At 42.2% G+C, this 15,203-nt stretch overlaps 1 pseudogene; it reads left to right on the forward strand.

Moving 5' to 3' along the window:
• On the forward strand, window positions 1-2,357 carry LOC100753792 (annotated as a pseudogene).
• The last annotated feature ends 12,846 nt before the right edge of the window (window positions 2,358-15,203 follow it).

Genomic DNA, 15,203 nt, shown 5'->3' on the forward strand with positions numbered 1-15,203 from the left:
ATGGTCAAGGTGAGGTTTGGATGATACGTGATAGGGTTTTAAGGGGCTGCAAGGCACATGGGAGCCCCTTCTCTTTGGCCTGCCTGCCTTGCTGCCCCTGGCACGCTCTGGCTTGCTTTTGGCTGATGTTTATCTAAATAAAGACATCTTACCGATGATGGTAATATTACCCTAGTTCCAGAATTCTCTTTAAACCTATGTCTCCCTCTTTGATGTTATCATTTTCTTGCTCTTCTCTATTCTTCCCCTGAGTAGATCGTCTGGTTCCCTCATGTCCTCCTCTTCCTCCTTCTTCAAACAATGATTTTTTTGCAGAATTTTTAAAATTTGAATTAGAAATAAGATTGTTTTACATGACAATCCCAGTTCCCTCTCCCTCCTGTCTTCCCCTACTCCCCCAACTAAAACATACCTATCACATATCCCTTCTGCTCCCACTGGATGGTGAGACCTTCCATAGGGTGACATCAGAGTCTATCCTATCCTTTGGGATAGGGCCTAGGCCCACCCCCGTGTGTCTTGGCTCAGGGAGTATTCCTCTATGTGGAATGGGCTCCCACATTCCATACCTTTGCTAGGGATAAGGACTGAACTACTGCAGGAGGTCCCATCGATTTCTGAGGTTTCATCACTGAAACCCTTGTTCCTGGGGTCTGGATCAGTCTCATGCTGGTATCCCAGCTATCAGTCTGGGGTACAAGAGCTCCTCGATGGTCAGGTCAGCTGTTTCTATGGGTTTCACCAGCCTTGTCTGGACCCCTTTGCTCTTCACTCGTCCTTCTCTGTATCTGGATTCCAGTTCAGTTCAGTGATTAGTTGTGGGTGTCTGCTCCTACTTCCACCAGCTGCTGGATGAGGGCTATCGGGTAGCATATAAGTCAGTCATCAATCTCATTATCAGCGGAGGGTATTTAAGGTAGCCTCTCCTCTGTTGCTTAGATTGTTAGCTGGCAAACAATGAATTTTTTAGATACTCAAATATCTCTTTTTTTCTTTGTTTCTTGAGACAAGGTGTCTCTGTTGGATCCTGTCCTGACACTCCTTCTGTAGACCAGGCTGGCAGGTAACTCACAAAGATCCACCTTCCCCTCCCAAGTGCTGAGATTAAAAGTGAGAGCCACCACTGGCCAGCAGATACCCAAAAATCTTAAGCAAACCAAAATGTAAAAATAAAGATACAGAAACACCAGGGGCAGTTAAATGGCTCAGCAAGTAAAGGCATTTGTTATGCAAGCCTGGTGAGGTGAGTCAGATCCCTGGAACCCATGCAAAAAGCCAGACATAGAAATACAATCCAGAGTACCCTTACAGGGAGATGAGACATACAGAGACAGGATGCTGGTACTGAAGCTTGTATGCCAGACTGTCTGGAGGAAGCAGCAGAAACAGTGAACAACCCTACCTCAACCTTGCAGAAGTCAAGAACTGATCCAGAAAGTTTTCTGCTGATCTCTATACACATACTGTGGAACACAACCACCAATACACACACACACACACACACACACACACACACACACACACTAAACAACAAAATAAAATAATTAGGAATAAGTTTAGCCATAAAATGGCAGACATCTACAATAAAATATTACACTAAATAGAGAACAGGAGGGCAGTGGTAGTGCACACATTTAATGCCAGCACTCAGGAGGCAGAGTCAGGTGGATCTCTGAGTTGGAGGCCAGCCTGATCTACAGAGTGATGGCCAGGCCAATACACAGAATTTCTCTCTCAAAACAACAAAGAAGAATAAGAATAAGAATAAGAATAAGAATAAGAATAAGAAAAAGAAGAAAGAAAGAAAGAAAGAAAGAAAGAAAGAAAGGAAGAACTTGAGAAAAAGAATTTGAGGCAGACACTAACAGAGGGAAAGACCTCCTATGACAATGTATTGACAGATATTCAGACTGAATGTGCTTACCATAAGCAGCCTACCATCTTTCAAATCAAGGTGTTCTGCTGGGAGAAACTGACAAGGAAAAACTCCCTCGGTACTACAAAAATGTCGGTATAGGCTTCAAGATACCCAAGGAGGCCATCAAGGGCATCTACACAGACAAGAAATGCCCGTTCACTGGTCACATCTCCATCCGAGGGCGGATCCTGTCTGGTGGTGTAATGAAGATTCAGAGAATCATTGCCATGTGTCAGGACTATCTCCTTTACACCTGAAAGTACAATCGCTTTGAGAAGGCTACAAGAACATGTCTGTGTACCTGTCCCCCTGTTTCAGGGATACAGATTGGCACCATTGCCACTATGGGAGAGTGCAGGCTGAGAGCAAGACCATGCTATTCAATGACCTCAAGGTGACTAAGGCTGTTGCCACCGAGAATCAGTTTCAGAAGTTCTGAAAGGACTCTAGCTAACTCCCTCGAGCAAATAAAATTATATTCCAGCTTAAAAAAAAAAAAAAGGGAGCCGATACTTCAAAACGCCTGTAGGAAAACAGACAGAACACTTTATGACACAAAATAGGTAGTGACTTTCTGAAAAGAACTCCGTTGAGACAAAAAATACTCCCAAAGACTGACAGAGTTGAATAAAACGGAAATACTTTTCATTTATTTTTATTTTTGTTTTTTTGAGACAGGTTTCTCTGTGGCATTGGAGGATGTCCTGGAACTAGCTCTTGTAGACCAGGCTGGTCACGAACTCACAGAGATCAAACTGAAAAACTTTTAGTAGGAACAATAACTGGAATAAAGATACAATTTAAAGAATGGGAAATATATTTGTTGATTATGGATTATACAGATCTACATATAGAATATATAGAGTTGTAGAAAAAGACACCAACAAAACAAAACATCCGTTCAATAAATGTTCTGCAAAAGTGATACACAAATATTCAATAAATATTTGAAACCTGGTTCAGCATCCTAAATCACAAGGGAAATGCAAAGCAAAATTGCTTTGAGATTCCCTCTCAATCTCGTCAGAAAGGCCATCATCAAGAAAACAAATGACAACAAATACCAGTGAAGGTGTAGGTAAAAAGAAACACTTATGCACTGATGATGACTGTGTGAATATGATGAAAGTTGCTGTGGAGAATTAAAAAAAAAAAAAAACCTAGCATATGGCCCAGCTACACCACTGATGAGTATAAGATTAAAATACAGTAAGTCAATAAGCCAAAAAAATATTCGTGAGACCATCTGCAGCAATGATGTCATTATGAAATGGTCCCGACTATGCATCAGCAGACGGTTAGATAATGAAAATGTGGTATACATGCATGTGATACTTTGTTCGGACATAAAATAAAGCAAAGCATGCCATTTGCTTGAAATTGGGTGCATCTTGTTAGCTGAAATAAAAAAGCCATCCTCAAAAAGACAAAAGTGTCATGTTTTCTCCTCTTTGAAAAGCCTAGGTTTTATATAGATGACTAAAACCACAGGCCAGAATTGGCAGGGAGGAGAATGGGATAATCAGGGCAGGTTGGACAGTGAAGACAGTGAAAGCATATGAAAGACCAAAAGAGGTTCTTCTCAAGACACCCCAACTAGGACATGTGTCAATTAAAAACTAGTAACAAATGTTTAACAAAGCATGATGGCAATTTTATACAGCACCTGCTAATGGCAGGCATTCTCGTAGGTCTCCTTTCATATTTATAAGGTGGTAGCTTTTCATGTGGAAAAGAATCAAATTCATTCCACTATCCAGGGCACCTAGGAAAATGAAAGGAGACACAAATGAATGGCATTCCCATGGGGAAACATGAATATAAACTTCCCTGAGCAAAACAGGAAACAACAAAACCAGCCTCTGAGGTGGGCGTATCATGGCACCCAAGCTACAAGAAATGGGCTGAGAAGAGTTTTATGAACATCCTCAGGACACTAATGGTATTTGGCAGGACCAAGGTACAAAGCCAAGTCCCTGGATCAAGAGTACACACTCAACTCTTTCTTCCTCCTTGCCTTCGCCCTCTGGGAGGTTGTTTATGGCTCAGGTAATGGCTTTGGCCCCACTTCCATGCCTTGTGACCTCCTTGTAGATGCCCCAGTTTTCACATGAGGATTTTACATGAAGAATCCCTCCTTCCTGCCCTGCTGTAGTCACTTTGAGCAGAAACATCTTATTGCCTCCCTTAGCCACATCAAAGATAGGCCATGTCAGCATCTTCTCTTCTCTGCACATTTCCAGGGATATTTCCTTCATGTGATTCCATGGCTCTCTCTGACCTCTACCCAAAATCTCCAGAATCTGGTAACTTCAGAATATGGCTATAAGGTTCTTGTCTTTACATTACAGTCATAAAATAGATGCTTACTAAATAAGTGTATGACTGACTGTGGGTGCACAATCTAACTTGAACAGAGGTTCCACTGAACATATGACATGGTTCATCACCATCTTCATTAGGAAGTGAAGTTCCCGTAAATAGAAACCTAGAAGCAGAAGTTAGTCTCAGCTCTAAAAAATAAATGTCTGTGTGAATCCCTGGATTGTGACGCTACCAGGTTTTGTTAGGGTGAGAATTTAGGGTCTAGTGGTCATGTATGCATAGAAAGGAAAAGATATTTGATCCCCACCATTCAAGTCCCTGGTACCTCCATCTTCCCCAGAAGGGCTACTCAAACTTTTATCCAACCAGACACACTATGTTTTGGGACAGAAGCTGGATTTGTAATTTAGGGTACAGTCAGTTAGAGCCACCAAGCAACTTATCCTCCTTGGTCCCCTCCACCAAATCCTGAATTGCACACAATTTCACATTACTTGATAAGTGTGGTCAAATGTTTAGGCTTTTTACCCATGAGACAGTTGCTATATTTTATCAGTTCTCTACAGCAACGTCTCTGCTTTGTCAGTAACTTCTGATCCACAAAGCCAGCATATTCCTACTGCTGTTGCCACCACATTTGGGACTCTGCATTCTGTAGAGCTATTTGAGGAGCTGTATGGAGAAACTGTATGAGGATTTCCTTTCCTAAAACAAGGAATCTCGTCTGGTGACAGTTTCCTTTCCTCCATCTGCCAAAAGGCACTGAATTTTGGATGATAGCCTTTCATTGTTGCAGCAATGACATGTGGCTTCAGGAAAGAGAGGCCTGAAAACATGTTCCAATTTACAAAACACATCATAGCCGTTTAAGATTTATTGTCATCATTGTTGTGGTCATTGAGGATTTCTCCTACTTTCATTTTCTTCCTCCACTCTATTTCTTCCTACTCTTCTTTCCTTCTCATTTTCTCTTCTATCAAGTTCAGACAGCTACATGATCTACTCCACTCTGACTTGGTTAAATAGCTGGAAAGAATGAACTTCCATACCCATCCTAAAAAAAAAAGAGAATTCACTCACGATGGAGAGCCTTTCCAGGATCTTTAAGTTTGAGAGAGAATATAGTAATATCTAATTACATCCATAGAAATCGCTTTTTATTTTTATATTTCTCATGTTCATAGAATCCTGTATTATACATTCAGCACATCTCCCACACTAGAAATCTAGTCTCTGTCTTCTATATGTAGACATCCAGTTTTTGCCGCATATGTGTGTGTGTGTGTGTGTGTGTGTGTGTGTGTGTGTGTGTAAAAATAATAATAAAGGAGGTGGTCAAATTTGAGCGGAATGGTGAGGGCACAGGGAAAGTTTGAGGTGCGAGAGGGAGCGATGGGAATGATGGAAATACAGCATTCATCTAATTCTCAAAAAATTAGAAAAAAGAGAAAACCTTAAAAACTTAGGTGGCTGAAGTTACATGGGCTTTTCTCTGAGTCTTTTGTTCCATTGATCTTCAGAAGCAAATGTCAATCTGTGGGTTGTGACCTACCCTTTCACAGGGGTCACATAGCAGATATGCAAATCAGATATTTACATTACAATTCATAACCGCTGCAAAATTACAGTTATGAAGTAGCAACAAAATAATTTTATAGTAGGGGTCCTCTCAACAAGAGAAAGTGTATTAAAGGGCTTCAGCATTAGGAAGGTTGGGAACCACTGGTCTACAGTTTGCTTTAGGCTAGGATGCTATTTTCATTACTATGGCTCTGTTGTGTAGTTTGAAGTCAGGTATTGTAGTACTCCCAGCATTGTGGATAAGTCCGCTTGGTTGTTTGTTTGCCAAGAGTTATATTAGCCTTTAGGGGTTTTTACAATCCAATTGAAAGACTGTTTTTGTCTATTTGTGTGCAAATTTTCTTCAGAATTCTTACTGGAATTGCATTAAATTTTAGATTGCTTTTGATAGGTTGGCCATTTTTATATTGACTCCTCCAAACATGAACATTGGTGGTCTTTCCATGTTCTAGCTTTTTCTTCAGTTCCATTTTTTAGTGTCTTAAAGTTTCCATTAAGGAGGTCTTTCATTTCATTGGTTAAGTTTATTCCAAGTCATTATTACTTTTTTCCAAGGCATTATTTTTAAACCACTGAATTGCATACTGTAATGGGTGAATTATACATTCCTCACCTGTAGCTCGTAAAGTTAGAAATGGGTTCCATTTACTGAAATGATTCATTAAAATACAGCTTTCTTAAATATTCCTAGGTAATTTTATCTTGAAAGTGAAAAAGCAGAGAAAAAGTGAGCATGAAAGGATCAATATTGGGAATGAAAAATGACCAAACACAGTCCTTATCCTCGCATAGGGATAAGGACTGAACTACTACAGGAGGTCCCGTAGATTTCCGAGGTTTCCTCACGGAAACCCTTGTTCCTGGGGTCTGGATCAGTTCCAGGCTGGTTTCCCAGTGATCAGCCTGGGCCAAGATCTCCCTCCTGTTCAGGTCAGCTGTTTCTGTGGGTTTCACCACAACAAAGGTCTGGACCCCTTTGCTCCTAACTCCTCCTTCTCTGCAACTAGATTCCAGTTCAGTTCAGTTTTAAGCTGAGGGTATCTGCTTCTACTTTGATCAGCTGCTGGATGAAGGCTCTAGGATGGTATATAAATTAGCCTTCAATCTCTTTATCACAGGAGGGCATTTAAGGTAGCCTCTCCACTGTTGCTTAGATGGTTCGCTGCTGTCATCCTTGTAGATCTCTGGGCATTTCCCTAGTGCCTGATTTTGCTTTAAACCTATCCTGGCTCCCTCTTTGATGGAACCTCTTATTTTTCTCTCCTCTATTCTTCCCCCTACACAACCTTCCTGTTCTCTTAGTTCCCCTCACCCCTCCTCTTCTCCCCTTCTCATTCTCTTAGCGCCCCCTCCACTTCCCCCATGCTCCCAAATTGCTCAGGAGATCTTGTCTCTTTCCCCTTCTCCAGGGGACCATGTATGTCTCTTTTGGAGTCCTTCTTGTTGCCTAGCTTCTCTGGTGTTGTGGACTATAGGCTGGTAAACCTTTGCTCTATGTGTAAAATCTCTTTATGAGTGACTGCATACCATGTTTGTCTTTTTGTGACTGGGTTACCTCGCTCTGAATGGTTTCTTCTAGTTCCATCCATTTGCCTGCCAATTTCAAGATTCCATTGCTTTTTTTTCCCTCTGAGTAGTACTCCATTGTGTAAATGTACCACATTTCTCTATCCATTCCTCTGGTGAGGGCCATCTAGGTTGCTTCCATGTTCTGGCTATTACAAATAATGCTGCTATGAATATTATTGAACAGATGTCATTGTTGTATGAATGTGTTTCTTTTGGGTACATTGCCTAGGAGTGGAATTGCTAGATCTTATGGTAGGCTGATTTCCATTTTCCTGAGGAATCGCCATACTGATTTCCAAAGTGGCTGTACAAGTTTGCACTCCCACCAGCAGTGGAGGAGTGTTCCCCTTTCTCCCCATCTTCTCCAGCATAAGTTATCATTGTTGTTTTTGATTTTGGCCATTTGACTGGAGGAAGATGATGTCTCAGAGTTGTTTTGAGATGCATTTCCCTGATGGTTAAGGATGTTGAGCACTTTCTTATGTGTCTTTCAGCCATTTTAGATTCCTCTGTTGAGAATTCACTATTTAGTTCTGTACCCCAACTTTTAATTGAATTATTATGTGTTTAGGAAACTAGCTTCTTGAGTTCTTTGCAAATTTTAGAGATCAGCACTCTGTAAGGGTTTTCAAAGAGGACGGTTGCTGCTCCAAACCCTGTTCACATAGACAGCCCTGGTTCAACTGAGTGGTTCCCAAAGAAAAACAATAAGACATGAATGTGGGAGAGGAACTTGTGGGAAGGCGGGAGGACAGAAGTGAGAGGGGGACAGGAGAGTGCTGGGGAAGGTCAGTCAGAATGCACGATATACACCTAGGAAATCGCCTAGGCACAATTTTAATGGGAGGGTTTTTTAAAGAAAAAATGAAATACAGAATTTTGTTATATTTTTTTGTGCCAAATATATATGAAAGTGTGAAATGCAGCTCGTGCCTAATTTTAGCTCACAGCACATATCATTCAATGAAAATAAAGATAGTGACATGATTGAACATTTAATATATCCAACACAATGATTTCGACAATGAGAATTATCGTTGGAAGAAGTTCAGGGGCCTGGGGATAGTTGCTAATCGATAAGGACAAGTAAGGCAAGGAACACGGACACATGAGATCAAGAGACTAACAAGATAAAAATCTTGTGTCTGAAAGCCTAGATCACTTAAGGACAATGGGACCAGTTGAAGGAACAAGGAACAAGAAAAGAATAGTTGGCTGATATACCAAAGAATTAAACCAACAGAAGTAAGCGATAGTGTCAGGAACTGTGTGAGCTCTGATTATCCGCAGTGTGCTTTGCTGTGCGATGACTAATGGTGCTGTCCTTCTCATCAATCCACAGAACAAGCTGCCAAGAACAAAGCTGACTTCTGCATAGGGACACCTGAGCCCTCCTTCCCGGGTACTCACAGCTGCTTGTCCAAGGCTGAATCTTCAATCTCCAGTCAAGTAAAGGCCTTGCGAAGTAAACAGGACACAGTTTCACAGAGCAGGATGTAGAGGGGCTCCACTCTCATCCCACACTTATGTCCCTGTCCTGGCACCTGCTGGGCTGGAGAGCTATTAAGTGGTTTCCATTTCTCAACAATACCTCAATCCACACTGAAGTGACTGTGACTGTGACTTGGGCTTTTACCTGGATACTTGGTGGAGGCCATTCTCTGGAGAGTGAATAATGGTCACTGGGTGAAAAAAAAAAAAAAGGCTTGCTTGTGAAGCTGTTTAAGGAGACCATGAGGAGCCCCACAGGGAACTTTCACTTCTGGTCTGAAGTTGTCTCTCTCCAAAAGTGACTTGCCTTAGGCTTCCAAATGGAGTTCAAAACTGCAGGTGTCTGGCTTCCTACACATGTGTGGGGTAGGTTTTATGTCACAGATGCTCTAAAACCACATTGCAAGGATGATTAAGTCACAGATTCTAGGCATTGATAGTGGCATCTTTGGAAAGAAGGAAGGTGTGGGGTAGCAGTGATAGCTGTCCTGCTCCCAGACTCCTGCAGGACCTCAGATACTGACACATGAGCAGAGTTGGCCACTCCAAATGTCATACAACACCTAACAGTAGGAGACATCTTGAGAATACTCTTTCTCGGTGCTTTGTGCATATTCATGATGAAAGCAACCCAAAGGTCTCTAGAAGATAGATCAGAGAGAGAGACCTCCAATTTAGACTGTGTCTCTCTGAATAATATCTGGTTGTTTATCTCTGAACCTGTTCCCATAAGTTGCTAGTGGAAGCCTATTTAGTGACAACTGGACAAGGCACTAGTCTATAGTATAGCAGAATATCATTAGGAATCTCTTCATTGATTCTTTTTTCCTCTGTCATGTTTGTTTCTTTTATCCTAGGTCTCTGGGTTATCCAGTCTCTAGTTCCTGGCCATGCAGGCAGTATAAGGCATGGGCTCCCTCTGGTGGCATGGGCTTAAAAGTTAAAGTAAACATTTGCTGGCCACTCCCACGAGTTCTGTGCCACCATTTCTTCAGTACATCTTGTAGGCAGGGTAGATTGTAGGCAGAGGGTTTGTGTCCAGTTTTCTAATTCGATAGCCTTCAGAGTACATTCTAATGTTACTGACACTAGAAAATAGGAGTGAAGTCTCCAAACCCGCACCATCTTGGCCCTTCTATGTACAATTAACTGTGTGGATGTTGTCCTAGCAATGGGGTCTTGTTGTCAGTTTTCAAAGAATGATCTTCTGTCTTAGGATCAACCTGAGTTGTTTAGGGTTCTTCAAGGGACCTCCTCGGACAACAACTCAACTAAATGTAACCATGTCCCATCACTGGAAGCCTTCCTAGCCTGGCTACAAAAGTGCCCAGGTTCAGACTCCACACCATCCATAACTAGGAGTCCTCAGTAGGGTCATCCTCACAGATCCCAGGAAGTTCCTACTTCACTAAGTTTTCATACCTCCCCAAGTGCCCCCCACTTCCCGTTCTCTCTCCCTATACTCTCTCCTTCCTTCACCCCACTATGTGATCACTCCTGTTCCCATCCTCTCCATCCCCAGCCCACCCTCAGAATCTATTCTATTTCCCTTCCCAGGGAGATCCATGTTTCTCCTCTGTAGCCCTCCTCTTTCCCTAACCTCTCTGAGTCTGAATTGTAGATTGATAATCATTTTACTTAATGGCTAATATCCACATGTAATTGAGTACATACCATATTTGTCAACTTTGACCTATAAACACACCACTTTATCACTTCAAAACAACCTTTTCTTTGTTGTTTCTCCCCCAAATCTGACATTAATATTATAATATGAAATAAAATAATACTTCAGAGTCCTACAGGGTTTGAAGAATGTCAGTGATTTATTATGCAAGATCTCTTTAAAATTCAAGTCTCCTAACTGTGCTGTGCTGTATGCCTAAGATAAATAGCACACTTTAGTGCTTGTTCTTTGAGAGAATTACACAACGTATTTAGATCATGCTCATCACCCATCCCCTACATTCTTCATATCCACCCCAACCTTCGCCCATCCAACTTCTTGTTCTCATTTTTAAGCCATAAAGTCCAATTTATGCAGCCCAATTATTCTTTGGTGTGGGGCTATCTCTTGGAGCATGGTGCCTATCAGGGGTTACACCAAAGGAAAATAGATTCTCTCTTTCTGAACAGTCAAGAATTGTCTATAGCTCTTCATCTAGGGGCAAGACTTTGTGCCCATCTCTACCCTCCAACCTGGGATTTTGTCTCACTTGAGCTGGCACTAGTTTTGTAGATGCTGAGACAACCCCTCTGAGTTAATATGTGCAACTGTCCTGCTGTGTCCAGGAGACACTATTTCCTAGTATCCATCCACTGCCCCTGTTTCTTACAGTCTTTCCTGCTCCTCTTGTTTCTATATGATTCCTGAGCCTTGGGAAGAGGGTTTTCATGTGGATATCCCATTATGATTAAACAGTCTCTTATTCTCTGAATATTGACCAGTGCTGGGTCATTGTTTCTGTATTGAAGCAGCCTATCTGCTTAGTATTGAGAGATGCACTAATGTATAAGAACTATATCTATATACACCATACCTGTAACCTATAGGAATGGCATTAGGAGTTGGATTAATTCTACATCTGTTTAGGAGAATTATACTACTCCATTCTCCCCTAGGGCTTAAGACTTATCTAGCTCCAGATCCTTGGCCCTGGTAACAGTACCAGGAATAGATTCAATCTTATGAAGTGAATATTAAATCCAAACAGAAAGTAGCTGCTCACTCCTGTGACGTTCATGCCAGGATTTTGCCAGTGGGCTTATCATGCCAGGCTAGCCTTCACTGTAGCACTTAGCGTTTACGTCTGGACAAAGCTGATGTTTAATTGTCTCCTCTGGCAATATGCACAGCACATTCCAGCAGTAGCCAGTGGTCTTCAGATGAAAATCCCAGGTGACTACCATCTTCATTTCTCATTTTTCTATGGCTGAAGAATGTGGGCATGTTTTTCTTTTAATCACCAGGGTCTTACAATCAAGTTCTGGAATGTGACCAAGAGCAATGGCAATAGCCCATGGTGTTTGGGGGTCTGTAGGAATGAACAAATCTAAAAGACTTAACCCATTCCTGGTACTGGGCCATTTGCTAGCCTATGGTATCCAGTTGGGGTATTATTCCCCCACATAGAGTAACTCCATTTAAACTCTTTTTTATGTGTATGCACGTGTTTAAGATGCCTCCATAATAGAAGTTTAACATATGAGTTCTTTCAGAATAGCATCAGTGTTTTTTCATAAGAACCTGTGATTTTTATTCCTTAATATAACAAGGTATTTATTTCTCCATTCTTTGTAAAGTAGTATGTGTAATATGGGTTGATAATCATGCGACATATAATTTGTATCAGATCAGCAATTGTCTGTAAATATTTAATTTTTATCCAACGTGTTTTATTTGAATTAGAAACAGGATTGTTTTACATGGCAATCCCAGTTCCTTTCTCCCTCCCATCCTCCCCTACCGCCCGCCCCAAGTAAAATCCTATCTATCACATAACCTTTCTTCTCCCCCTGGATGGTGGGGTGTTCCATAGGGTGTCATCAGAGTCTGTCATATCCTTTGGGATAGGGCCTAGGCCCACCCCTGTGTGTCTTGGCTCAGGGAGTATTCCTCTATATGGAATGGGCTCCCAAAGTCCACACCTATGCTAGGGATAAGTACTGAACTTCTACAGGAGGTCCCGTAGATTTCTCAGGTTTCCTCATAGAAACCCATTTTTCTGGGGTCTGGATCAGTCCCATGCTGGACCTCAGTGTTTTTTAACCCTCCTCTTACTGTGTCCTTTTTATTGCTTTTCAATTCCTCACTGCAATTTGATGGGGGAATGTCCTTCTGTATGCTGTGATTATATGTTTCTCTTACTGGTTTAATGAAATGCTGATTGGCCAGTAGCCAGGCAGTAAGTTTGGTTGGTGATACCAGACTAGGAGAATGCTGGAAAGAATAAGGCAGTGAGTTAGTCACAAGGAGACACCATGTAGTTACAGGAAATATAGGACATAAGGCATTCTCTGGTAAGCCAAGACCACATGGAAATACATAGTTTAATAGAAATGGGTTAATAGTTCATAGAGTTAGCCAATAAGAATCCTGAGCCATTGGCCAAATAATTTATAATTATTATAAGCCTCTGTGCATTTCTATGGATTAAATGGCTGTGGGAACAGGTGGAGCAGTAACCTGCTTCCACACCAATTTAACCCTTTGTGTTCCATGATTCCCATTTCCCTCTTTAAAACGTTGTGTTCTATCTCTTCTCCCTTGAATGTGTGACCAATGACATGAAGGGGATGCTGTAGCCATGCCTGCTTAGGGGCTGGCTGCTGGTGTGTCTGACCATGCCTGCAAGGTAGAGTAAGGGACACTTACGTGGTAGGTTGCTGTATGGACTGCTGCCCTGGCTGCTGTCTAGGTCGCTCTGTAAGTAAGGCTTCTCCCTATTAAATTCCCTTGTATTTTTACCTGGCTCCGTTTGGTAATTTCCCACATTATCTGGTTGTCAGAAGTGGAATCTTGTAAACGTAGGCCCCATTTGGGAGAGCCTGTGGGTTCCACCAGCACGGTGGCCTAGGTGGGAAAGTTCCCTCTCTCCACAGGTGCTCCCGGCTCTCAGCGGATCCGCTGCGCCACACAAGTGTGCCCCACTACCGCTGAGCTGCTCAGAACGTCCACCCAGCTGGGAGACTTCCACAGACTCACCACAGTTACTGTCGCAGTTTCTAGCTGCGTTCATGAGGCCGGCTTGGACTGCAACCTACCTGTGCCCAGAAGCCTCCTGTCCTTGAGCCAAGTAGGCCTCGGGAGCAGCCTCGGCTTTCAACAGGGTCTGTAGCTTCCCATGGCCGTGGTGGCCGTAAAGCCGCATCTCTTTCTGTGGTTGTGGCTGCAAGGACATACTCTAACTAAGATAAGCGCAGCTCCACTGCCAAACATCTTGCATGACCCACTGCGGCCAAAAGCCAAGCTGACTAACTGTACACCTTCGCCACCTGCTGGAGTAAAAATAAGGTAAAATCATGGCAGAATATTTATCATTTGCTAAAATTGGTAATATTTTTGCTTATTATGTGAATTCAATGTATGAGGAGGATGCTAATCTGCCAATTACCTGCTTATATGCAGTAATGGCAGTTAGCTTGCTGGTACAAATAACATTCCTAGCCAGAGGTCTCAGGAACAGGGACAAAGATAACCTCACCACCTGCTTGCAGAAATAACAGCTTAATGCAATGAGGTTTTGGAGGACATATTAGGTCAGGCCACAATTGTGCAGCAAATAGAACAGAAATTGGATGATAAGCTTGGCTCTGTGTCCAATACACTAAAGACAGAGGTGCCTGTTACCCAGCAGCGTATTTATGATAGGATAAACACAGGGAGATCCTCCATGTCTGAGGCATTAGAGGCTAGGCTGTCAGAGGACCGTGATGAACTAAAGAATATTTGTAGCCAGCTAGAAACTCAGATGGGCTCTGTGACCCAGAAACTAGATGGAAAGGTGCAAAATACCCAGGATAGGGTTGAAGAATTGGACAATGCCATTCAATCAATTATTGAAACATCTAAAGTAGCAGATCACAAATTGGAGTCTAGATTCGAATGCTTAGAAGATAATGGCTGACAGATTAGATACGTATATAAGGTCGATTGCTGAAGACTCAAAATCATCAAATCATGACCTCAAATCTAGACTCCCATACCTAGTAGGCAGTTTCCAATCCATCCAGATGCTGCCTAAGGACGAGTGTATTAAAGTCCTAGAAAAACGGTTAGAGGAGCAGCTAGAGCAATTTAGAGATTCGCTAACATGCTTGGAATCTTTTATGATGCAGGAAATTGAAACTTTTCATGAGGATATCATTACTAGGCTTAAAGATCATTGGGAAGCCTCAGAGGCAGAATCACTCCAATCTGAGGCACCTACTCCACCCAGGTATCATGACTATTCTTCTAAAGTTGTTACTCGTACACCAAGTGTGTACCCAGCTACCATGGTAGAAAAGCCGGCTTCTAAGAAACACCCTCAGGGACAGATGGCTTATGTATGGCAACCATTATGCTGAATAGTACGCCATTGTGTAAATATACCACATTTTCTCTATCCATTTTCAGTTGAGGGGCATCTAGTTTGCTTCCAGGTTCTGGCTATTACAAATAATGCTGCTATGAACATAGTTGAGCATATGTCCTAATTGTTTGAGTGTGCATTCTTTGGGCATATGCCCACGAGAAGGATTGCTGGATCTTGAGGTAGACTGATTCCCAATTTCCTGAGAAACCACCATAATGCTTTCCAAAGTGGCTTTACAAGTC

The sequence above is a fragment of the Cricetulus griseus genome, chromosome 3 (genome assembly GCF_003668045.3).
Source record: "Cricetulus griseus strain 17A/GY chromosome 3, alternate assembly CriGri-PICRH-1.0, whole genome shotgun sequence".
Taxonomy (NCBI): Eukaryota; Metazoa; Chordata; class Mammalia; order Rodentia; family Cricetidae; genus Cricetulus; species Cricetulus griseus.